A 27,610-nucleotide genomic window follows, 5' to 3' on the forward strand; every position below is an offset into this window, starting at 1 on the left:
TCCTTTTTTATGACTGAATTATAAACAATGAAAAGTATTTATTTTCTCTGTGTTTAACACAAGTGTCCCGTGAAGGGTGTCTCTGGTGCACTTGTCTGAGAAAGAAAAGAGCATGGAGCCTGAATATAATATACAATTTAGTTAAGCAATATAAATATTTGCCTAGCACTAGCACTTCCAGCCCCAGTTTTATTGAGCCTGGGTTCTCAACTAGTAATTTTTTGCTCGACAAGGATAATCCTGACAAATAAAGTGCAGCAGAAAGAAGTAATTAATTACATGAGCTCAACTAGGGCTAAGACAGACATTACAAATCACACCTGCCACTAGCAACTGCTAACACCTGACATCCCTGCAGCCAAATCTTTCTGCAAAACTAAACGGAAGCTTTCCCTTTCTCTGTGTCAATTTGTTAATAGCAGGGGTGAGTTTTTATTGCAGTGTGCCCTCCGCAGCTGGAGGGAGAGGTGTGGCTTTCAGAAGATGTTTTTTTGACAGTTTACAAATTTTGGCCTGTTATCTACGAGTCTGCACTCATCTCCTAAGATATGGTTCCTTGAAATCCTGGTTCACCTTGGTTCTAGAAAAGTGCTCTTGGCCTTCTGTTTAGCAACTGATTTATGAAGTGCTGAAAGTTGCAAAGGGCTCTGTTCAGTTTCAAGTTGTCTGATAAAAGCATAACACACTGCAGTTGGTGTTGATCTTAGTTAGCTCTAAGTGGCATTGAGGAGGAAGCACCACATGTATTCATTGTTCATGTATTCCTTATTGGTCATTATTAAATATAGTTAATGACTGTTGAAAATATCTCTCCTCACAACCAATACACTCTTACATAGCAATATACTTGACTTTGTAATCAGTCTAAGACACACAAAAACATAGGGATGATTTATTTTCCTTTTCTATTTTACTTTCAGTACATTAACCCAATATGCCAGCTTAACAAACATAATACCTATAAAAAATATTTATGTATTTATGTCTGACATTATGCAGACCACAGACAGGCAACACCAGTTCTAGAAGTCATACTGTATGTATACTCTGGTCTTCATTCCAGTCTTATCTTAATTACTTAATTTAACAAATTGTTTGGATAAGAAGCTTTTTGTAGGTTTTCATCAGTTGCCAATTGAGACCTATTTGTGAAAAATCCACCCCTGCTATATATTTCTTTATTTGTGATTGAAATAATATATTGACACCTTTAGTGTGAATTAAAACTTGGTCATTATATCAGAAAACAGTTTTCACTGACTCATGAGAGTTGCTCTGAAAGCTTTCCTTGTAGGCTTGTGATGGGCTAGACAAACTGGCAGAGACAGGCCACAACCACACCCTAGAAGCGACACTAGTCCATCACAGGGCAAACACAAACACACACATTTAAATAGGGAGCAAGTCTTAAACTGTAATTAATGTGTCTGTGGACTATAGTAGAAAACTGAAGCACACAGAGAAAACACATAAGGAAATTGGGAGAATATGCAAACTCCACACAGAAAGCGCTATAGTTTGGAATTAAAACCCAAGATGCTAGAAAATAGCAGCACTAACTGCTACCCTTCTGAAGCATGTTAATCTGTATAAAGAAATCAAATTAAATATGTTTTTAAAGTGTGTTTTGGGAAAGGAAATAAAATTTGAATAATATATAATAAAATTAGAAATGGGGAAACATTTTTACAGGCTTTGTTCTGATTAATTCCATTCCTTAGGAAGATTTTGCACCAATGTCTATTCTTCACTTGATAATCAGCAGGTTCAAAATAACAATTAGGGTACTGGTTGTACTGTGGTCTGAAAGGGCCACATGCTGAATAGCTCTGCTTTAGATTTTAAAGCATACTACTTCAATGGTTTCAGTAGTTTTTAATAGAAGAAATTCACAATCCTTTACCCGATTTGTTTTTGTGCAACTAAAAAAAAGTCTTGCGGAGAAAGATTTCTCAAGTGTGTCACTGTACCTTTACTATACATTAGAGCAATGGTTCTCAAACTTTTTGGACGAAGTACCACCCCTGATCAAACCAAAGCATCCAAGTAACACCCACAAGTCATCTACTCATAGGAACCCCAGAAATACTCAATGACCAACATGAGCGCGTGTGCACACACACTCACATACACATATAATACATATTATAATAATAAACTTTATTTGATATAGCGCCTTTAAAGGTGGCTTCACAAAGCACTTTACAGAAAAAAAACAGGAACAACAACAAATAAAAATAAACAATAAAAAAACACCATTTCAGTGAGAGGGGTGAGCCTGTTTAGTTGAGCAAAGCAGATGTGAATTCATTTTTCGAGCCTTGATACAATTCACAAGAGAGTCTAACAGATTTTAAATCTTCAGGCATTTTCTTGACTGCAAAGATCTCGTGGTGGATGTTGCAATGCATCCATTAATTTCTGGAGCACCCTCTCTAATTCGTGCAACTACACCGTTGTGTCAGTTTGTCATCGCTCTAGCACCGTCTGTACAAACTCGTCGAGCTGTTTAGCAGCTTTTTCTCCACGCATAATACATGTCAGCTCTTTTGCCAATGGTAAATAAGGTTCTTCAAAAATAGTGTGGGGCTTACCTGCTTTAGCAATCTGCAAGCTTGCATTTTTCCCAATTTCCGTTTCTGTCACGGACGTCCAAAGGGACTAACCGTGGGGAGCAGGAGAGCGGAAAAAGACCCATATGCGTAGCGAGACGGGAAAAAGGCCCGGGCTCATTAGTGCAAAATGTTCAGGACTGCCGTATAGAAACCTATGCCCTCAGGGAGCGGACGTGGGGCGCCCTGGTGCTAGGCGGGTCTCAGGACATCCGAACATCAATGCTGAGCCAGGACAGAGTGCAAGACCCGGAAATATATAGCCCAAGGGAAAGAGAGGGACAGGAAGGACAGCAGACCGGAAACTAGGGACAGGACAGAGAAGGAGCGCCCTCTGGCTGCAGAGGGCGTGACAGTTTCAGGAGTCTGTCTCAGAAGTTAAAAGAAGTTTTTATTTCATGCTCATGGGAGTGAAACACGGAGACGCTCAGTTTATATTTCTCAAATTAACCTAGAACAGTTCTTAAATATTTTTCTGTTATCTATCACGCTTTCCTGTGCTCACAGGATTGCCACCGTTACTAGCAAGCATTTCTATGCATTCTTGTGTTTACAACATTGGCATTGTTCCAAAATCACATTCTCCTACCTCTCTATTTGCTGGAGATATGTTTTTTTAAATACAATTGGTCACTTACGTTCGTAGCACGCATTCCTATAAAGTGGAATAGAATTACATTGTGTGCGCTGTATCGTAGTACGTAGATTGCGTATTCGACACGTATTAAAATAGAAAATATGAAAACCCGTCCAGGTTTTCAGCGCACACAACAAAGTTCCAGGGTCATATGGCGTACCAGCTGGCGGAGCTCCGCGTACCACAGTTTGAGAACCACTGCATTAGAAAGCCTTGAAAGTTGTGAGGCTGTTGTTGAAAGCACCAGATGTTAAGAGAATAAGTATCCACATACTGTATACAGTACTTAGTCTATCTGATTCACAAGTGTATCTAGCCCTGATTTAATCTCACCTCTTTTAAAGGGTCTTGTGATCTGCCCAATAAGACAACAGAAACAATAATGTAACAGCAATAAATTCTATTCAAGGCTGATCATCAGTATATTATGTTCCTTTTCTCACCCTTTCAAGTAGCTTGTCAGCTGCTAAAAGCAGTAATCTCTGTCAATTGGAAGACCAGTAAAAGCAACATAGTTTTATGACTGTAGTTAAGATGTCAAAAGGTTTTCTATCATAATAGCAAGCAATTAAGGAGCTATTAACTTTTATTGTGGAAAATGCACAACACAATAGCACAGAACAAACACATAGCAATGTTCATACTGTACAGTATATTGTATTTATAAATTTGAAATTACTCATTGAAGAGCCTTTTAATGCAAATAATAAAAACTGTCTGTACAAATTGAATATTAATTAAAACACACAATGTATTATTATTATTCACATTTACATTCATCTGAAAGAACACTTTTCAGTTTAACAGAAAATGGTTTATTAAGTTTGTAGCAATTTTATGCCAGGACCCAGGAACCTCATTATAACTCATATACTTTATTCATGTCTCATCTGAAAAAGAAACATGTTAATAACCTTGAGATGCAATAAACATCTGTTATAGTTTTTTAGTTTTTACTCCTCGTGTTGACTGCTTATATTCAAAATAAAATGGGCAATATTCACACTTTTATAATCAGGCAACAATACATCCTATTAATATTACAGATATTAGATGCCAGCGACATGTTGCAAAATGTAAGCTTTTGTTTTTTTTTCCCCTAAACAATTTGCATCTTAAATCTATGTCATATACATGCATGAATATAGTCTGTAACTGTCACATAATTACATTTTGGCACATTACAACCGGAATAGGAATTAAGAACGATATTTCCAGGCTCCTGCGATTTAAATTAACATTATTACCTTATTACCTCTTTTCTGTTAATTAATAGCATAGAGTTAGTAATATTATTAGGAGGTATAATTTGCATAATCCTTATAATTATCATATGTAAAAAAAATACTTAAATCCCAAATTTCCTTTTTGTTTTCAATGGATATTTGTGTGCTTGTTTGATCTACCTGAGTACTGTCTTACTTATTCCATTATTGGCAGAGCCATTAAGTTGGCATCCTGTGAAAATCCACATGAAGGGCTTGGTTGCCTTCTCTTACTAATGGATCTCTGGAAACAGAGGAAGGTCTGCAGGAAGCACTTTGTCAGACACCTGACTATGAGCTACTAAATTAAAGCTGTCACACATATCACAGCTAAATGGGACTATTATCAGTTCCTGGCAGTTCTAGGGTAAAGGGTCAGTTACCCTTGACAAGAGAAGTAACCTCAGTTCACATGTTGTTCAAGTATATCAAGCAATTATTTATGTGTGGGGATGAAAATTAGAAGTACTTATAGAGTTTGTCTAAAAAGGTTTGGTCTTTATACGTATTGATAGGTTAAGGTTCTGGTTCTATCCTTTACTTTCTGTTTCTTTCTTATGTTTAGTTGTGTCATTGTTTATTTATGAATTTGAATGTTTATATTCTTTGCAGATGTCATTATCTAGGTCAGTTTATAAAATATACCACAATCATAAATACATCAGGAAAAAAAGGCAAAACTCAAACAACAAGAAAATCAAAACAGTGAGACAGGCTACACAGAGCAGTGACAACAATGTCCATCAAGCATGTGCAGCTATGAATTCAGTGATCAGTAAAGAAATTCAGTAGTAAATAAATAATACTACTGTGCAATTCATATTGTGTTGAGGATTCTGTTAGTTGGTGATGGGTGTTCCCTCTGTGTTGCATGGAGTTCCTCCAGATTCTTCCCAATTGTAACATGTCTGAGGGTAGAGCAAGGGGATCGGACTCTATGCGGTGCTTAGCTAAAGATGTTAGGCGGGGAAATTTTATGGAGAGCGGAAGCCGGGTGTACTTAGCCGAGTCGCATTGTCAAAAGTCGTGGTCAGGAGGATGCGTAGGTCTAGAAGCCGGGTTTTCTCAAGACGATGGTTTTCTCACAAGAAGAGTTTATAACGAAGGGGAGCTCTATAAGTACAAATGTATTACTGAGCGAGGAGGTGCAGATGAGGAGCCCTTATGTAGTGGGTAGTCAGAAGATGTGGTGCAGGACTAGAGACGTGGTTGGATAATTAGAATGTGTGCCGATGTCTGTGGGAAGAAGGAGGGGCTTGTGTCTGATTGGTGGAGGCCGTGACACCAATGTCCACATATTGGTAAGTTCATTGCCTTCTGAGATATTGGGCCCTTGTGTGAGTGTGAGTGTGGGCCCTGTGTGTGGATCCTGTACGGCGTGCACCCTGCCTTGTGCCCGTTAATTGTAAAGATTGATTCTAGCTTCCCTGCAACTCTAAATTGGAAGAAGCGGTTATAAAATGGATGGATGGATAGATTAGTTGGAGATTATTTTTTGTCAAAATACTGATAAGATTGTAGCCCAGTTATTCATTGCTGGTTAAATTGATTATTTTTTGCTACTGTACGTATATGTTTCTTAAGTGACACACAATAAGAACTAGTACTTGTAGAGTGAACTCACAAGGCTGCATGATGTAGAATTGAAGCTGGAAAATTATTGGATAAAGTATTTGAACTAACATTTGTAATTCGGTCATCTAGTTCAAAATTGTGATATGAAACATTTTCAACCAAAAGAGGGAAACTCAAATTCAGGCTCAGGAAATAGCATATCTAGCATCCACTTGCTTGTTACCACAGAGCCTGAAATTGTAACATAACAACCCTTTACTTAAATTATATCCTTCTAACTATATATCATAACATTTTGTTTGCCTCTTTATTCTTTCCTTACATGGTCTGGATGATGTACATGTTGTACATCTCATTGATAATTTGCTCAATTTAAAATTTTATCGAAACATTTATTAATTGGATTTGCTTCTTATATAGAGTGTGCTTATCATCCTCTTATGGTATTGTCTGTAAAATGGACTAATTTATTAATTATGCCAAAACCTAGATCATTGATCATACTCGACTTATTAAATCACACCTATCTAGGTATTTACTTATCTGTTTTCTATACATTGATCAATTCTGAATCTAAAGTCACTGAATGTCTACCACCATTAACTATATTTAAAAAAAAATAAGTTAAGAAATCAACTCTCTGCATGTTGCATCTGTTGCTGATTTTCCTGATTTCCTCGTGAGGAATGTTATAATCACTCAGACACTTGCTGGAGTGATGACGTGTTCTGTTTCCAGTGCTCTATATTTCATTGCTTCAGCCTCTTTTGCTTTGTCACACAGTTCAATACAGAACTTCAGGCATGCTGCTGTCTACTTCTCAGTGAACACCCGAGTGAAGCAGTCATGTAGTACATCAGCCAATCTACAACTACAACAACTTTCCAGTTATTCATCCTGTTAAAATCACTGGTGAATATCCTTTATTTATGAGGATTTATTAATTTATTCTATTTGTTTGATTCTTACAACTGAAAGCACTGAGACCTGATAGGGGCTGGACTTTACCATAGAGATTAGTCAATAAAGTGGTAAGCTGGTAAGAAAAAGTCGATTGCAGGCTTTACTTTTTGGATGTCTACTGTATAGTGAGGAAGAAGCATAGCATAGTTGGTACTGTAAGTCTCTGGCAAGAAGCACAGCTGTGGGTTGTGGATTCTAAGTCCCTACTGCAGATACTGTTGTTGCACCTTGAGTGAGGTACTGTACCTCATCTACCAAGCTGTGTGACTGAATACCAACATTTTCTAAGGACATCCTGGCATCCTGTCTAGAAGAAGAGTCACCACATACTTTCTGTTCATTTAATGCCATGGAAACCAATGTAAACTGTGGTCTGATGAGCCACTGTCACTTGAGTAGGGAAATTACTTGCCTAATGTATAGTGAAAATTGAAAACTGAAAGGTTGCTCCACCTCCAAAATTAGATTCATTTTTTAACTGTATACAAGTGATGATCCTATCAATAGTATGGATGCAATAGGCATCACCCATATCTATCTTCTGACTGCCAATATATTACATTAAAAAAGTAAAATGTGTGAGCTTATACCCACAATTTATTATGTTTCAAATGTATTTTTTTCAAACATGCCATTCATCAATACGACACCATGTTCAATGGAAAACCTCTTCTATTTTAGTTTACTGATGATTGTTAGAAGACGCCGGAGGTGATAAATGAGCTACCCTTTTGTTGGTAAAAGGGAGGAGCTGCTTTGATCTGTACAATGGCTAATTATTGACTAGGGACACTTACAAGGTAGTATTAGTTAAGCCTTGAATCTGTGAGGTGTGGCACAAAAATGTTTTGAAATTAGAACACATCAGACACCTGCAAAACTAATAACAAAAATCCCCCCTTTTTACACAAAGGGGAGTGTTTACATTGAGCAGCAAAAAAAGCTTTTGTTCAAAGAAGCAGAGGTCATAAAAACATTACCTGAAGCCAGCCAGCTTAAGGCTCAGCTTTCACCAAGGTTCTCTGACCATAACACAGGGTAGAGGCTGTATTCTCTCACAAAGTCTCTCACAAATGTCAGAGTATTTTGCTGCTTGGAAGGATTGTTTTGTACTCATTTCCTACAAAAGAACATGTAATGTCACTTTAGCTGTTGAAAAATTTGGTCCTTAAGACCACCTACCATACATTCTCACATTTGAACTCTGCTGCTTGAAATAAATGAATGCAGTGTTTCTCGAACGTTTCAGTGTATTAGAAAATTACAGTATATACACAATTTTTAAACAGAACTGCAAAATATCCCAATTTTAATTTATCCATCTTTTTAGGGATTTAGGAGGTGATTGAAATGAATGAAATTAGACAGTGAGAAACCTGTTTTTGACACACACACACCAACTGTGAAACCTGTAGTAAAGTAACTAAGTTAAATAGCAAAAATGTCTAAGATTCTAAATTGAATCATTAGCTATTGGGCTAAACGTATCTCTCAGGTTCCAAGCATAGTTTATTTTGGAAGGTTTGCAGTTTTTGGAGTTTAGATCTAGTTCAGATCTTGTTTGGAGTTTAGATCACTGTAAAAATGTTATTGTTTATATTTATACTCTAGGAATTACAATGAACAATGGAAGTGAACAGATTAGCACTGGATCACAGCATGGATTTGTAACACTGGAATTATAGTATGGATTTGTAACACTGGAATTATAAATGTTCCTTTTCAGCAAGGAGACCTTGAATGGTTCTTAAGACTTAAAATTTTAAATTTTCAAAATTTCATGTTTAATCCCAGTTTGTAACCAACCATGCCAAAAGCCTACTACATTTTAATATTTAATATGTGTCTAATGAGTCACATTATAGGAAAGTGAGATCTATGAATCTGTACAGCTATTGTCTGGATACTAAAGGTTAATGAAACCCCAAGCACAGTACAAGTAGTCAAAAATGCAGAGAAATTAGATTTTTTTTTATTCCGTGATTAAATCTGGACTCATAATCAATGCAATCCTTCACCAATACTGTAATTACAAATAAAAAAGAATAATCTGAAAAGTAATTATATTTTACTGTATGTAAAATTACTGTTACAACAGAACTAATATATCAGCATTAAGATGCTGGAGAGTTTACTGTATTGCACACAATATGTGAATTAGAAGTGCATATGCGTTTAAAATGTTTTTATTTCAAATTAAAAAATAAGAAAATGAATTGATCAGAGGATCTCATCCTCCAGTTTTGTGAAAGACGTGCCAGAGTAGTAGTTTCAACTACATGTTTGGATAAACTTGTTCAACACACTCACAACTAATTTTATAAAGAAATAACTGCTGCTATTAGTTTTAACTGCACTTTCAATCTGAAGAAATCCATAGGGTTATTAAATACTAATATTTGAATATTTATTATTTGAATATTGATTCCCCTTGTAGTTTTCTCTGTTAAAGAAAGAAAATATTTTTTTAGCTTGTCAGTGTAGGAAATTCCCTTGGACCAAAGAAGATATTTGGCTGCCTTTCTAATTTCAGATTCATAATATCATTGTTATATCATTACTTTCAGTAACAGCTTATCCAGTTGTAGGTCATGGTGGCCTTGAGTCTTTGTTGGAAAGCATTGGGTGCAAGGTGGAATATACTGTACGCTGGATGGGATGATATTGCAGTGCATTGCAGGGCACACATAGACACAAACACACACATGCTCATACCAGGGGCATTTTTCCCAGAAACCAATTAACCTACTTATTAAACATGTCTTTGGACTGGGTAAGGAAACCAGAACACCCAGAGGATACCCACACAAATATGGGGAGAACATACTGTACAAGCTCCATACAGAGAGCACCCCAGATTTAAAACTGAACCTATGGCCTCAGAGCACAGAGGCAGCAAAGATAATCACCATGCCACCGTGCCACCTAGTTGTTATACTGTAACATGGTGACCAAAATGTATGCAATATACAGTATACTGTAAGTAAGATTTTAATTAAATAAGTTAATTCTACAAGTTTGACATAACATCTCTTTATTTAAATTCTATGTGAGGATGCAGTTTAATCCTTCAGGGTTCTTTGGATTAATTTCTTTTTGGATTAATATTTTCCTTATTGGCACCAATGACAGATCTAATCTTTGTTAAAGTTAACTGAATGCTATGAAATTTGTACTTTACTCAACAAATCTAGAATAACCGGGATTTCAAAACTCATAACTCAGTTAAAGGTAAGAGAGCACTTGGTTAAGAAGGAAATATTTGATCATAATAATAAAAAGTGTTTTAATGTGGAAAATCGTTGATGATTTCAGAGAACAAAATACAAATGTTCAAAGCATATTCAGTAGTATGTTTTTATTTTGTTAACTTGTTACTTTGTTTTACGGTTAAGTAGTGTAAAATTCCTGAAAATAAAAATAATCACTATTTTCTTATATGAACAGACATTTGTAGAGCTGAAATAGATTTGCCATGTCAAAAGCGATTTGTATAAATGCCTTAATCTAAATACGATTAAACAACATATAGAATTTCATGATTCCTGCTTTCAATTAGATGTACAACACTTTGGACTTTTATTTGCTTTGTATTTGTGAAAGATTCATAAGCAGTCCAGTGTAACATCAATTTAATGTAATCATTTTCTGTCACCACTGTCACCATTTTTGCAGCAAGGTTTAATGGGAATATATTCATTGCAGCATTGCAGTAAATGAATACATGAATGAATACATAGCTGTCCATTGCAGTAAAAGTAATACAATCCAGTGAACCAAGTCTGTAAGAATTCTGTTTATTTGCTGCTCTCCTGAAAACAATACTAACCCTATACTAACCTTGTACACACTGATGGAAACTTCTACTATTTACCAACTGGTCCATTTATATATATGTATGTAATTATTTGTTGGGTATGGATGTGCAAATAACTAGTTTTCTTCTGCCCTCCCTTGTCTTGAATGTAGACACCAGATGTTTGACAACTTATGAGGTTGCAATTTGTCAGATCTGACCATCCAAGCTCATGTTACCAACCCTGTACTTGAAAAAGACCACAAAAAGGGGTATAAGAACACAAAGACAGGAGAGAAGCAGAAAAGACAGGAGTGATCAAGTTATAGCGCTGCAGGCAATCTTCACTGCTAGAATCTCTCATTGACAAGCCAAAACCTATCTATTGGGCAATGATGGGACTCATCTTAAAAGGCTGAATAGAACTGCATTTTTTCAATATTTGTGCAAAAGTTTAATTTCCTTACCGTAAGCAAATTTGTCACTCTTGCTTCTAAGTGGACATCCTAACCAGTGACAGCGTTTTATTATATACAGTAAGTTTCATCCTTTGCATGTGCTTGTAATAGTCTAATTTTAGTCAGTCCTGAAAGTAGCCTGACTGCCTTATAATTATTACTGAACATAACCCTAATAAAGTCCTTGCACCATTCTTAATTGGCGATATGTAATCTTGGAAGAAATACATTTTAGGTTTATGGTCTCTTATAAAAGCAAGCAGGTGCTATGAATTATGGGAAGTTGAACATTTATAAGATCATGTTGCTTAATAGAAATTGTACAACAGTATTATAAATAATTCAATGGTTTCTTCTTATAGTTTTATGTAATAAACCATAATAAGATGAATAAAAGTGGATAATTTTGTTACAGGTGTCTTACTTGCAGCACAGGGAGTACTGAAAATAGTGCTGTCTTGAATGAAACTCTTTTATAGACCTTTTATAGAGGTGAAAAGAAATGTAGAGGAAGAGCCAGGCAAAGTGAGCAGCAGGTTCTGCAGCTGCCAGTACGCATTTCACATCTTTCAGCTCGCTAAAAAAGCAATATAAATCACACAAGGTTCTTTTATTTCAGTGGCTTCAGCCAAGTTTCCAGCTGAAGAGCCAGTCTGCATCAACTGGAGTATCTGACAGCTTGGGTCTATTCATGGAAGGGCGAACGCACACAGACTCGTGCTCCCACATGTGTGGGCAATTTGCAAGGAGGAGACGGCTTGCCTCAAGAAATGCTATGATTCAATTCTTTATACAATGGTATAATTTACACAGCGATGAGGCCTGCAGTAAGAAAGTATGACAAATTGTATTGTTTTATAATTATTCATGCTCTCATGTGATTTCCATTTTGCAGTTTATTTTTCTGCCATTTGAAATGTGTCGGTGATTCAGTGCTTACAGTACTTGGCGATAGTTTATGTCTGGGCAGGCATGGAGGAGAAGATAGTCCACTGGTTGACACAGCTCTTTGGGGTCTGCTGTCACTCAAAAGGTGATAAACTGCAGCAATGGGAGTGTTTCCACATGCGGTTATTTTTATGTGAAAGGATGATACGTGTGCATGTTTGGAAGACAAAGCAAACACAATTGTGTTAGTGAGAGAAATAAAACTAATTTACATGTGAGAATGGTGAAAAACATGGGAAATCAATGGACAAAAGGCACTTGCTAGCAAAAAAAATGTTTACACCAGGTTGACAGTTTGTGACTCTTAATAGTTTTTCCCAAGTTGCTCACGTAATAACCATGCCACTCTCTCTCAAGACTCTCTCATGTACAGTACATACTGTACTCTATCTTATGTCTTTGGAAGCCATAGTTCCCCAATGTCATAGCTCTCCAATTCATTGATATTCTTCATACATGCAGAACTTCTCCAAACAACATATTCAAGTGTTTTTGAATACTTTTATTAATATATTACCAAAACTGAATAAATTATTTTTAAATAGAAAAAAAATAACTAGTGGGAAAGAGAAATATCTGGACCATTTAGTATTAAATAGGATTGAAAACCTTTTGGAGCTGTATGTTTTTGGACTGGAAATTTTAATAAGTTCATGCTGTCAGAGTTTAATTATTATAAAGTTAGGGTACCATAGCCATATTATTTCTTTGCTCTTTTGTAAATTTCATTTTGACTCAGAGTTTCCTTCTTGGCTACAAAATGCATGCCTTTTTTTCAAATAAATTATGCTATGAATAGAAGAAAGAATGTAATAATACATTTAATTTTTTATTTCAATTTAATATTTGACTTTGTTTTTAATAAATCATTTAGGGCGAAGACCTTTATTTCAGCTCACTTTAGAAGACAAATCAGTCTCTGGAAATACCATCTATCAACCTTGTATTTGTTCACATAATTTAATCAGTATTAGACCTATCATAAATTATTGTGCACACAGCATACAACATAAGGAAAAAAATCAAACACCTCACAGGAAATGCAGACTGAAATCAGAGAGAAATGCCTGTGGCTTACAATAGGAACTATGGCATCGAGTCAAGCAGCATTATAAATTATAATGTTTGCTACAGACAAAAATATATAATCAACCCTATTTTCTATTACTACTGAACTTCATTAACTTCATTACCAAATATACTGAGTAAATACATTTAAAGACATTAACTGATTGTAGGCTTAACACTATGTTTTCTCTATGTTTAGAAATAAATGAATCCAAAACTACTCTGAAAAACTATTTCATATGTAGCCTTTCTAATCATTTTGTTTTAGTTACCACTTCGAAAACAAGAAATAAACAAAATTTCCTGTATTCACCTCTGTGGAATTTCACATTTCACTTGTTGAATCCCTAGACTTGGCCAATACCCATGAGATCAACATCCGGGGTCATGTAACATCTGAAAAGAAAATTCACAGTGACAGCTGGAGCTGTGAAAGGCTTTCAGCACTGCTTGATCATGCCATCATCCCTTTCTCTCCTCCTTCTTTTTTGGGTTGGTGTGCTCATTCCCTGGCTTGGGAATTCTCCTGAGAAAAATCCGAGGTTAAATAAACATCCTTTCTGTGAACTTCCAAGTGAAAAAGAAGAGTTACGGATGGTGGTGTTGCATTTGCCTTTGGTCTTTCTTTCATTGGGCCAGTCATGACACTTCTACACATCAATGTACATGGTTGTTTGCCAATCAGTAGCATATCTCTGTACCACCAGTAGAGTCTGTGAGTGGTGGAAAGAAACAATTCTATTATGTCAAACAGGGTCTTTTAAACTTGCATGACACAAGGAATATCGTTGCATCTAACTAAAGGGAAATGGCTCAGACTGTGGCTGCACTCTGGGTACAAAGGGTACAATACGCATTCTACACTATATTTGTGAAGTCTACCATGGACTTAATTTTTCTGCTTTGAAAAAAAGCTTTTTTTAGCTTTTTTTCTTCTATAAAAGATATCACATACAATGAACAAACGAAAATTGTTAGGCTATATTATACTTCATTGTTCATAATTAATTGTGTTTCCTTTCTTCTCTTTTCAACATTGAATAAACCTATTACTTGGAATTAATATAGTTGAATTATATGTTATTTAGAAGGTCAGGAATTTTAGGTGGATTTGAGATTAAGTTTTATTAATATGGTAAACCTTTTAAAAGCCAACCCTTCAGCAGTGGTGTTAATAGGCAACAATTTTCTTTCTGAATCGCTACATTTAGGGTTCATCAGCGATGCCTACTTTCACCTCCATTCTCCACGTTTTCTTAGGAACCTCATCAAATCTCAGGCTCTTCAGTAGTCTATTATTTCTATCCCTATAGAAACTTTGCTGAAGATACAGTATATGAAATACTGTAAGTTCATTTAAGCACTGTTCTTCCCATGCACATCTGAGCTCCAAGACAATGTTCTATCCCTCGTTAAACTGTCACATTGCGGTAGGGTGATTTAACACGAAAAAATATGTCTTTAATGTCTGCCAACACATTTGTTTCTCACTTGTTTGTGATTAGAAGGTAGAGGCGTATGCCAAAAAGGAACATAGATTGCAACATATTACAAACACATCATATCATACTCAAACATGCCAAGCTCACTATGTAATTAATAACTGGGGGAGTCATAGTTGATGCATTCCCCAAGTCTTAGTTATTAAAAAGCAGAAATGCTGTAAAGCGTTGTCTCTTGAAATTGATCTTTGATTGCCTTGAATTGTTTTATCTTGTTGAATCGATGTTATACAGTAAGTAAACCTAATCTTCATCATCAATATGATATTGACTCAGTATTGCAGCCTTACAGCCAGACAGACCTGTTGTAAAATGAGAGTTAAGCGATGTCCAGGAGATGCTTGGCTTTATGGGACTTTGCTAATTTGGTATTGCTCCTCCCCCCAGATTATTTAATATATTATGAAGAATACTGTATATTAAATACAAATAAAAAAGCATCATAAAAGTTTGATGATGTGGAATGAGATTTCATGTCCACAGCGATTCCAAATTATGTTTGACCATAGTAAACATATTATTTTTTTCTTAGATTCAGCTGTTGCTATACAAAAATGTTTTCTTTATGGTGCTCAAAGAATCAACTGCAAAATCAAGAGTAAAAATTAGGTGAATAATTTGCATCCATCCAATTTCTGACAGCTCAGGGGATCTCGGAAAGCAACAGGCGCCAGTCCATCGCAGGTCACACAAAGAAACACAAACTCACACCAGGCTTATTTCCCAGAACCCAATTAACCTACTAGTATGTCTTTGGACTATGGGAGAAAACTGAAGCACCCTGAGGATACCTTTTTGTAAAATATATTAGCTTGTTATATTTTTTGCTTGTCAGACAACTTTGTGTTGTCTATGCTTTTCTTTGAACATCTGTCTAGAATTGTCCATCTCTTTTAAAAGCTAGGCATCTAATCTGCTTACCAGCTTCTAAACATGTCTCTATTGAAAAAATAAACACTCAAAACACAAATCTTTCTTTCTGAAACTCTTCTCAAACTAATTATAATGTAAAAAAAAACTCCCATCTCCCTCTAGGACAAAGCATAGCACAGATTCTGCTCTCCTCCTGGACAGCAAATGATGACTGAAATCTGAAACTTTCTGCTTCCATCATGTCTGAACCTGCCATCTTATAGCAGGATTGAAGAAATGTACAATATTGAAGGAACAATGGTGTACATATAGCAGGTCAACAGAATGAAAAAAAAGCCTAATCCAGGCTGGTGCAATGCAAAGACTCCACTTGGCAAAATTAAATATGTTCTAAAACAGTGCAGGTTGAATGGGAGCAATAGGAAAATCACATCACCGGTTTGAGAGTCAAACACATAGTGATGAATATAACTGAGAGCTGAGAGATCACAGGTGATGTCTAAACGGTGTCCTGAGGAGAGCACCTAAAGGTGGTCAGGGACTGAGCAATTACAGAAGAAAATGAGTGGAGGGGGAAGGAGAATGAGAAGGGAGAGGAAGATGGATAAGACAGCAATAAATGAGAACTAGGATTCTCAACTGAACACATGCAGGAAGTGCACTGAAAATATTGAGGAAGAGAACAAAGGCAGGCCATAGAATTCTGCATGAATTGTGGTGGAAGGATAGCTTTAGCAAGGAGGCATTGACATGAAGCATTATCAATAGCTTAGTCTGGTTAGCTTCAGTGTTTGGGCTATTTGTTATGTGGAATGTTTGGTAAGAAAGGAGCAGATTCTGTGACTTGTGCTCAAGAAGAAACAGCCGGCGTGTGCCAGAGAAGAAAACTTTGTTGGACCAGGAGTGCTCAAGAGTGACAGGCTGGGAGAGGGTGGAGGACTATTTTAAAGCAGTTTCAGAAAGTGGATGGATAGATGGTTGAGCACTAATGTTCATATAGGTCCATATAAACGGTATAGTATATATACTTCATACATCTGTAGTATATATAATATATACTTCATATAGTATGTGTAGCTTGTTTCAATTTACAGATTTCCTGTTTGTGTGTATACTGTATATATTCTATTTGAACTTGAATGTGTTCTTTTCACCTAATTTGTTATCTCCGAAAGATTATTTCCAGATAAACATGGATTAAATGTCTTAATCACTAAGCAAAGTATTATTTCTAGAGAATAACAGTAAATACAATTATTATATGTACAGTACATATAAAAGTGGTTATACTATTTTAACAACTTAAAATACTAAAATCTAAAATGAAATCTTATTAATAAATGTAATGATAATCAAAACTACTTTAATATTAAATGTTTACTTACTTCACTTTATGTTAGCACTTGTATTCTACTGTACTTTGCACATTTAAATCAGTTACAGGCACTTATTTTCTGCATTATATAACTATTTAGAGTATTACATCACATTAAAAACAAAGGAATCTTTATTCTTCATAAACTGAATTTTTATTTGTATTTTTAACTGTAGTATTTATTTAAAATGACAAGACAATAAAAAATTCATTGTGCTGAATAATTTAGATTGTTATTTTAGAATGAGAATGTCTGGGGATTTCAAAGATGCTGTCTGGCTGTCACAAAATTCTGTCTGAATTACAGAATTTTCTGTTGGCACATCAGTGTGCATGCTATGAATGAGATCCAGGGAGTTTAATGGTTAAATCCCCTGGTGAAACAAAGAAAAGTATTACTTATTTATTTGTCTGTTTTTAAAGTGAAATGACCTCTGAGATACCATTCATGCAGTTTTTCAGAATGTGCCAATTAATCGACAGTACTCCTGCGAGCAGAAAATAGTGCAATGTATTTTTCTTGTGGAAATTAATATTTAAGAATTTGTAAAGTTAGATCAGCACCACAGTATCACCACGACAGATTGTCATTTACCCATTCATTCCTTTGCTGAAGATTCTATAGAATCAAATGCAATGTGATTGCAACTGAATACAAATTTTCACAGAAAATTGATGTAACCCCTTGCCACTACCCCAGCCCCACTAAACGTTAGTCCATCATAATATTACTAATTACTGTAAGGCAAATACACCCTGCTCTTTAGTTAAAGCTTAACTCAATCAAAAATCTTGTTAATTGTCAGTAAGACAAATAAATGAAACATTTATTTCCCATTTGCTTTTACACTGGGACTGGGAATAGTACAGATTACTTAAACAAGTAAAAATTTATATTTTTTTAATTCAAACAATTTAAAGTGTTAGTCTTCATTTACCTTCCTGTTATGCCATGAATCTAGATCCTAATCAGACCCTGTACATATATTCAGAGAATTGAATGTTGCAGTTTATTGAGGCATATGTATTTTCTCAGCTTTCTTTAATAACATTTTAAAAATGCTTATCAAATTTCCTCTGTAGTTCAAGTTGTTCCCTTCAGTATTTTCAAAACATTCAAGATTCCTAAATAACAAAGCAGCTGATAGTATCTGAGGGCCAGACAACTTGTTTTGATTCCCTTTAAATTTATCTTGTATCCTTTTTTAAACAGAGCTTTTGGCCAAGTGTCTGTGAATGTGTGAAACAAAAAGGCTTTGATTTCTGTGATATGCTAGCTTGAACAAAACAAGAATAGATATAGTTTAAGAGCATTTGCAAAGAACATAGAGAAATACAACCTACTGTACCTCAATCTACATGTAACTCTTTAATTCTGCAACTAAATGAAAATCTGTTATACCAGTGTCACATTGACAACTGTTGCCATTTTGATAACTGTTGTGAACTTCAATCATGTATCTCCTTGGTTCAGCCAATGGAACAGCTGACATTGGTCTAACACTTGTTCAGCATTGCAAAGTTACAGAAGGTAATTTTACAGATATACCAGACTTTTGAAGTAATCTGTGACCAATTATTTCCAGCTTTAATGATAAGCCATTAAAAAATACCCTTGTTCCAAATCTGCTGGTGATCTGTAATGGCCCTCATTAACAGGGTGAATTAAAACCAAATAATCAAAATGGGAAATACTGTCCAGAACAAAGGCAAAAGACAGGCAAATGCATAAGCTGAACAGTTAGCTACATCTGGCCTAAACTTACAGATTTTTCTGTTTCTGGCAACATTCAGAATGAACAAAATGAAAAAATTTGTTCATATTTGGACTGCGTCCCTCAGCACCACAGATGGCAGGAACACTTGTCTCCTTGTCGATCCTCAGTGTCTTATTCCTTCAGCTGTTGTTGCCAGGGAATTGCTTCAGACAGGGAGGTCTTAAGAACCCTCCCCAGCACTCATCTTTTTGTGCCATCTGTAAAATCCGAAAGTGGATTAAAATAACATTAAGTGTAGATTAATAAAAAAACATCTGCTTACATTGTCTTGCAAAATGTCAGTTTCACTCTACTCCAGAGCACATTTTAGTTAATGCTAAATTATACATGTTTTACAATATCAACTTTAAGTATTATCTTCTCAATCGGACTTAATTGAACACTTTAGAAATTTACAGAGAATGTTTGTGTAACATGTTTTAATTCAGAATACAAGAGGAATAACAAGCTCTACATTCCCGCAGAGAAACAGGTAAAGGTTAATTCCATGCTGTAAAGTAAAAACCTAATTGTTTTGTCCATTAGGCCTTCTTAAGGTGTCAGTGTGAAATAACATAGTGATACACTGAAATAACAAACTAAATAACTAAAACAAAAAAAAAGCTAAAATTACTTACTAATTTGGAATTGTCACAATCGCCCCCATGTGGCGTCTATCGGCTAACGGGTTGCCTTGGGAAACCATCACATTCTCATGAGGACTCATGGTTTTCCAGGGCTTCCCTTCGAATGATCTGCTTTTAATTATCAATTATTCCATCCTCTACTTAACTACTCAATTTCTCTATTTAAAGTTGTGACCTGCTTCAATGTCCTATTCAGCCTCTTTTAGTTTTCCCGTGTTCTCTTTTTTCTCTGTTCTGTTTTTACTTTTACTGTCCCGTCTGCTCCTGTTCTCCGGTTTCCCGGGAAGATGCCTCAGCAGATTCTCCGGGTGGTCCTAACCCTGGATCCTGAAGGCTGTCTGCACCCCTGTCTTTTGGTTCTCGACACCAGGATTCAGCTCCGAAGTCTAGTTCCCTCTCTCCCTCGGGGCTCGGCATCAGGATTCTATTGCTAGACATAGATACCCAAATGTTCTCCTTTTTCTCCTGTGAACTTGGCACATGATTCATTTCTGTAGCCGAGGCTGCCCAATACCAGATGACGGGGTTGTTTCCTCAGGTTAGAGATCCTCAGGCTGGACACTGTCCACCCACCTCAATCCACTGAGGCAGTCTGCTCAGACTCCTTCTCTGCTGGATTCCTATCCCCGTAGTTCCATCCCACATCCAGCTTCCATTGTCCAGGACCCCAGGACTCTGTCCATGCAGTCCCCTCACCTAGTAGCCCACGGCCGAGGCTTGGTTCCTGTTAGGCCTGTCCCTTGCACTTTTTCTTTCTCTGTTCTCTTTTCAGCCCTCTTCTGCCTCATCATGGGGCGGCTTCCTCTGGGTCCTTTCTATTTCTCATCCTCCTGTTTCTCAGGCTTTTTGGTTTCTATTCTTTCTTCTTTTCTTTCCTTAGTTTCCTTCCAGTGTCCCAGCAGAGCCTTCTGTTCCTTCCTGGGGAGCCAGGTGTCCCTTGTCTGCTCTGTCTGGAGAGCATTCCCCTGTTAGCCTGGTCTCCTTGAGGATTCTAGCTCCTGGGCTCTGACAGTGACTGATGACTGCAGCTGTGCTGACTCAGGGCTCTGTGAGCTGAGAGGGATCTTAGGATGGGTCCTTGCCTCCTGTCTTTCACAGATGTCTCCCCCAGTGGGTCCAGAGGACTCCTGGATATCTGATCCCATTCGCACCCAGGCGCCTCAGTCAAAGAGTGGACCTCGAAGACTGTGCTGACACCACACGCCTAGCCTGGTCTCAGAAGAGACCCCCCCACATTAGGGTGTGCGCCTTGATTCACTGGCTCCTGGGCCCTCTGACTGGAGTTTATGGCCAGGTCGGTGAGACCCCTTCTTTCAGTAAAGCCTCAAAAGGCAAATGCAGCTATGCCCTGAAAAGACTTCTTTTCCTGTCCTGCACATCAGTCTGTGGGTTTGTGGCCTGCACCCCTGGCTACTTGGAGGGCTGCCTCCCAGATATATGCAGTCCCTTTTCCTTCTGGGGGCCTGGTAGCCAGTTCTATCCCAGAGCTGAGGGTCCCAGATTCTGGACGGCAGGCTGGGATGAGCAGTCTAAATTAGGGCTGGCACTTATGCAGACTGCTCCCTGACCATTGCGTTACACTTGGTTTCTTTTGTTGCTGACCAACTGGGGTCTCCCATGCTCCGCCAGCCAGTTCTGCTCTCTCTTTTCTTTTCCATTATTGTTTGGCCTCGGCTGTTTAAGCCCCTCTGGCCAGTAATGAGTTATTCCATCACCTTTCTCTTTTCACTTTCCCTTTTGCCCAGAGTATCCTAGTCCTCAATCAGTTGGGTCTCCTTGAGTGTCCCACCATTCTCCAGTCACTCGCACTTGGGCTCTGGAAGAACACTACCCTCACATCTGTAACCAGCTGCGGCATTACAGGGATAAAGATTTTTTTATTGTCATTTTAAATGAATGCTGCAGATCAAACAATACAAATAAAAATCAGATTATGTGGTCAATTTTCAACAAGAGTATAGACTGGCAGAGGTATTTCACATGAACATAAGGGTTTCCCATTCTTTCACCAAAACCATGTTAATTCTTTGTACAAGCCTAAATCGAACCTTTCAGAATATCCATGTATGCATACTTTGTGACTTTTCTTAAATTAAACATCTTCAGTTTCCATTTTCCAATATCATTTGATTAAAGTTGATACATTAACGTGTGCCATTAATCAGATTAAAATCGCCTAAGGAGGATACTGCCACCTGACTTATGCTGCCTCTAGTTGGGCTTAAGAACCTCGCACGATGCCCAGATTTGTTAGTAACCAAATACTATCGTCCCTCTGATTGTGATGATCCTCTTTTTGGGTTGTTTCTTACCATGCATACCATGTTTACTTATGAGACAATGAAGTTATGAGCTTTATCATTTTTTCCCACAGACAGAACATATTTTCAGGGAATAGCCTCCCGACCATAGGATGAGGAATCTCAAACCCCATTGTAACAAAACCCCCTTCATGGTAGCATAGCAAAGGGATCTGCATGCAAAACCCAACCCAAATAAGGGAGGCCCAGGGAACCACCCTGACGTTACACTCCCTTCCCTAACCTGTAGTCCCCATCTATCTGCACATTTACCTCCTTGTCAAAATCTTGTGGAAGTTTCTCACCCAGTCAATTGTATTTGGCTGGACTTGCCTACATCCAGTGCGCTGACATGGAAACAACAGAGGCTGCTACTAAATAAGAAATGTCTTATCCTTACGTTCACCCCCCCCCCCAAAGAATCTCAAAAGTTTTTAGATAATTGTCCCCAAAAGATCTCACTCTGATATCTTACAATCTCACTGCCCTTAGTGGCTATAGGGACTGATTAGACAACCTCCAACTCCTCAGTGAGTGCCTTTATAGAGTGCTGGTATCACAAGGTGCAACTAGTTCCCTAATGTCCTGGTGAGAATGTGGGGAATGTATACCTGGGACTTTCGCCATGCAACCTACTGGTAGTTCAGCCCTGTTTCTACAGTCCAGACCCATCCACTCTGCTATACCCAATCAGAAAGGAGTTATAACCAAGGAGAAGCTTCAAGGTGGAGAGCGGGCGGAGGAGGGATGCTTGAAACGAACATGAAGGAAAGTGTTTGTCTTTGATATATAGAGCTAATTTCTGTAATGATGGTTATCAGGAACAGCTGTGTGAGATTGACTTGTCTTTGTTATCCCTCCCAAACCGCAGTTAATAACTTCTATGTAGCACACTCAAACAGGCTAATGACTTAAAGATGCATCGTTAATTAGTGGTGAAAATGTGTATTGTGAGCTCAAGGCAAGATCATGACACTAGACAGCTGTGACTGTTATTGTCCAAGAAGAGCCACAGCTGGTTCAACGCCCATGGGCATCTGCAAGCCTGTGATGATGTCAGTGAGGGATGCGGCTTTCCTCCTGTATACACTGATGTTCCAAAAATTTCCATTGAGTGAGTATATCATAAATTGTATTTTTTTCTAGAACTTTCTCCCACATTTTCACACTTAGATTTGAATTTTACTATCACATTCACAAAAAGAAATGTTTGCAACATAACATAATTTTCATTTGAATTTGTTAGCCTTATCAATTGTGTATTTAAATTGATCACATAATTCCCCTCAGTTGTTGTGTATCACTGCATTTGTATATTTTGTGGTCCATTAACCACAGGTTTGTCAAGCGTCCACTGCTGAGATTACCTGCCAGTTTTAGTTTTCAGAATTAGTTATGAGGAAAGCAGTGACTTTAGCGGCATGGACAGCAAAAGGTGAATCTACGCAATATAAGAGAATCGTGCATTTGGCAGCAACCATTCAGCCTCTAGCTGAAAAAAGACGAATCACAGAAGATGAATAAAGAAACAAATGACATTCACTTTGACTTGAGATCACTTAATCATCACTTAATGGCTAATTTGCTTATTTGAAATGAAATATTGTTTCATTTCAATTAGCCATTTTACTGAAGGTTCACCTTCAACATCTTCTACGTTTTGTGAGTTTATACTGTACATTAAAACATAAGTAATAGGTTTATTCCATGCTGAAAAGAGAAGAAAGAAAACACAACATTTCGTCCGTGGAGCCTTCTTCAGCCCTCACACCTGAAGAAGACTCCACGGCCGAAATGTTGTGTTTTCTTTCTTCTCTTTTCAGCATGGAATAAACCTACTGCATTACTTGTTCCTTTGCAGCCTACGCATGCTGACGCAGCTACCCACCTGAATTAGATTAAAAAATAACCACCTTCACCACAATCAAATTTCACAGCTAATATCGTTTGTTTCATTTTTGAAACTGTGCCCTTATATATTTTAAACCATTTTAATTGAGATTATTTGGACCTGTATTGTTGAGCAAAAGATGACATTTGTAGGATTGTATGCAATGTATTTCTCTTTAACATTCGGCAGCTCTGCTCTTTTAACTTTTAAAAGTTTGCAGTGCCAATATTGTAGAGCTATGGCTCTTGTACCAGACTCAGCTCTCCACCCATGAATGGAGCACTCAGCTGAAAAAGAGATTCTGCACCCTAATGAAAACTGTCACATACATGATGTAATACTTGTGACAGAAACAGCTGTTCTATTTTTCTTTTTTTTTCTTTTTTTAGCTGTATATATTTCATCCTGAAAATAACACCGTAAGACATCATTTTAAATTGAATTTGAAGAGAAGAGGGTAAAACTGTAACATTAGATGCAGAAAATATTTTAAGATGACAACAATAAGGAACTGGCTATTCAAGTTGAAGCAAAGTAGATGGTGTTAGTTTATCACAGCAGAAGCAGTCTGCTTCTAATCGTCTCTTAGTCATACTACTACCTGCAAAACAATGGAGTGCTCAAATTAAAAGGAAAAGCAATGTTTAGTTTTCCGCTATCACTGTCTGATTATACAGTTTAACCAAACTTTTGGTCTACTGCGATCAACAAGAAATTTTCAAAAGAGAGTTTAAGTATAGGAAATTTGCTGAATTGAAACCAATTTTTAATACAAAGGAGACATCGTTTATTTAACATGTGCAGGCCAAAATCTAATTGGTATTTATTCCACAAGGCTGTTTCAATTGCAAAAAAAGTTGTTTGTCATAGATTTTTGCAAATGTCAGTTAGTGTTATTTTAACGTTCAAAATGCCACTTAACTTCTGTAATATTTTCTGTGTGAGGTAAAAAGAGTGGGCGGCCTGGCGGCACAGTGGTTAGCATTGCCTTCTTGCAAGTTTGTATTTTCCCTGTGTTCGTGTGGGTTTGCTCCAGGTGCTCTGGTTTCCTCCCACAGTCCAAATACATACTGGTAGGTTAATTGGCTTCTGAGAAAACTGACCTTGGTGTGAGCATGTGTGTGGTTGTCTGCGTGTGCCTTGCAATGGACTGGCATCCTGTCCAGGGTGTATCCCTCCTTGAGCCCATTGGTTGCTGGGACAGTTTTTGGCTCCCTCGCGACCCTGAATTGGATAAAGTGGTCAAAAAATGGATGAAAGGATAAAACGAGTGCTGCTGCAGTTTGTGAAAGTTACTGTATATGAGACAGAATTCTGATGATATATGAGTATCTGGAAGGTAACATATGGATGAATTTAGTCCAAATAAATCAGCAGATTTTTTTTCTTTTGATTTAATGAAGTGCTATGGCTATTTTGCCGAAGCCACAATATGACATAAAAGGGGAAAAGTCCAGAAAATGGAAAAAAAATCAATTAATCATGTTTGTGTGAAAAGTAGTTGGATCTTTGGACATCAGCTTATCAATTCTGGAAACAGTACTAGAAATAACTAATGCACTAATTATAAATGTCTTCCTTCTGAAGAAAAGGTTCTCTGCTTTTATATGAATCATTTTCAACTGTCTGAAAAGTACAGACATGTAATGTGTTTATGATTATTATCTAAAAAAGTAATCTAGAATACAAACCCAGCATTTGTAATGTAATGTTTCTTTATTAGCCCTATACAATTTCTTGCATTAGGAATTCGTCTTTTCGCATACCCCAGCTTTTCTCCATGGAGACACAGACAGGGAGACAAGAGTGCAGGGTCTGCCATTATACGGTGCCCCTGGAGCAGTTGGGGTTAAGGGCCTTGCTCAGGGGCCCAACAGAGTAGGATTCCTCTGCCAGCCGCAGGGTTTGAACCAGCAGCCTTCACAGGCGCAGAGCCACCGCTCCACCCTAATTGCCAACCATTGATGTAATGAAAACACAGACAAATCTCTAACAGAAGTCTGAAGGTGGGACACATACTGTAAACTCATCACATTCATATCACTGAACTATTGTGCTGTATTTCCTTCATGGGAAAGAACAGATGTCTATAACGAAGTCTCATTGAGTTTCCAAACTGCTGGCGCTCATGCACAACACCAGAGTGCAGATGGGTTGGGAAAGCTTGGAGCAATATAAAAAAAATCTGTTTTTTTTAAACTAATTTTTACAGTACCTGGGAATAAAATTGTTTTCTGAAGCTAAGTAAGCAATGCAAAGAAATTCCATTCTGCTGCCAGTGACTTAATGAGCAGCCTTCAACTGGCAAGACAATTCATGTCTTTCTAATGGGCTCTGACTATATAACTTATAGTCTTACTTGTGCTCTACTGTTATGCAACAATACTGTGATAATTTCCAAGAAATATCAAATGGGAGATCTCAAAAGTTGCAATGAGGTTTCATTTTCCTTCCAACCAATGTTTCCCTACACTTAGCTCATGTAATTCAGGCCACCATTAGGGAACGTGGCTTCTGAAAAAAATACTATCCTTTGCATATCTCAGGCTAGACACTACTAGTTTTGTGCACGAGGAAGAAACATCTGACTGCAACAATATTGGTTTTCTTCAATATACAGAGGTTAAAGTTGAAGTTAATAAATCATTTTAGAACTTGGAGACTACCTTGGCAGGAGCCAGTAGAAGGGGTGTGTTCTGTGACAAGGGGAGATTAGAAGTGGAAAATCTTTGTCTGAAACACTTGTTTTTTTATGGAAAGAAGTGGCTCATTCAAGGAGCAGCACCTGGGACTGTTAATGGGTGTTTTCAATAACTAAAGGGGAACAAAACCTTTAACTTTTTTCCTGTTCAGTGGCCATTTAGTCTCTTGGGTTTCTTCTGTCTTAACGATGATTGTAATAATAATAATCAAGTTCAGTGTCCATTTACAGTCTGTCACGTTTCTTCTGTCTTAACGATGATTGTAACAATCATAATGATGACTCAAGCTGCTCATTGAAAATAGACAGTGTAGTGTGACCAGAGCACAGTGAAAACCTGGCAAAACCAATTAGAGTCAGTCATGACAAAACTAATCTGCAGCTAACAATGTCTTGACTGCAAATGAACAAGTAAAGGTTAATTCAATGCTGAAAAGAGAAAAAAAGAAACACAATGTTCCAGCTATATAACTTTTTTAGGTATGTTGACACCAGAAGAAGGCTCCACAGCTGAAACATTGTGTTCCTTTTTTTTCTCTTTTCAGCATTGAATTAACCTTTACTTGTTCCTTTGTAGCCTAAGAATGCTACAAAGCTCCATGCAACGCAGCTACCTACTTTTTTCAGTTTTAATAGTGTCCTTCAACAATTATGCTATTAATGGTGTTATATACTGTATACATGTACTGTATGTGTAATCTATTGTGTTACATTTCTTAAAAACTTTACCATGATTTTTACCAGCTTAATGCAATATACCTGCATAAATGAAAACATTTTGTACTTCAGTTTACTTTGGTATGAGCCTTAAATATCTTAAATACTCTATGTTTTTATAGTCATATCTATTGTGAGAAGGGCTCATATACAGTACCGCTGACTAGATCTTGTTTGTTTAAATTGTGTGTCATCTGCCATATCAGCCAGCAGCCATATCACCCTGCAACTCACAACTGGCAACCCACTGAAGCTAAGCAGGTGTGAGCCTGGTCAGTACCTGGATGGGAGACCTCCTGGGGAAAAAACTAAGGTTGCTGCTGGAAGAGGTGTTAGTGGGGCCAGCAGGGGGCGCTCACCCTGTGGTCCATGTGGGTCCTAATGCCCCAGTATAGTGATGGGGACACTATACTGTAAACAGGCGCCGTCCTTCGGATGAGACGTAAAACCGAGGTCCTAACTCTCTGTGGTCATTAAAAATCCCAGGGCGCTTCTCGAAAAGAGTAGGGGTGTAACCCCGGTGTC

The sequence above is a fragment of the Lepisosteus platostomus genome, chromosome 4 (assembly GCF_059453375.1).
Source record: "Lepisosteus platostomus isolate fLepPlt1 chromosome 4, fLepPlt1.hap1, whole genome shotgun sequence".
NCBI lineage: Eukaryota > Metazoa > Chordata > Actinopteri > Semionotiformes > Lepisosteidae > Lepisosteus > Lepisosteus platostomus.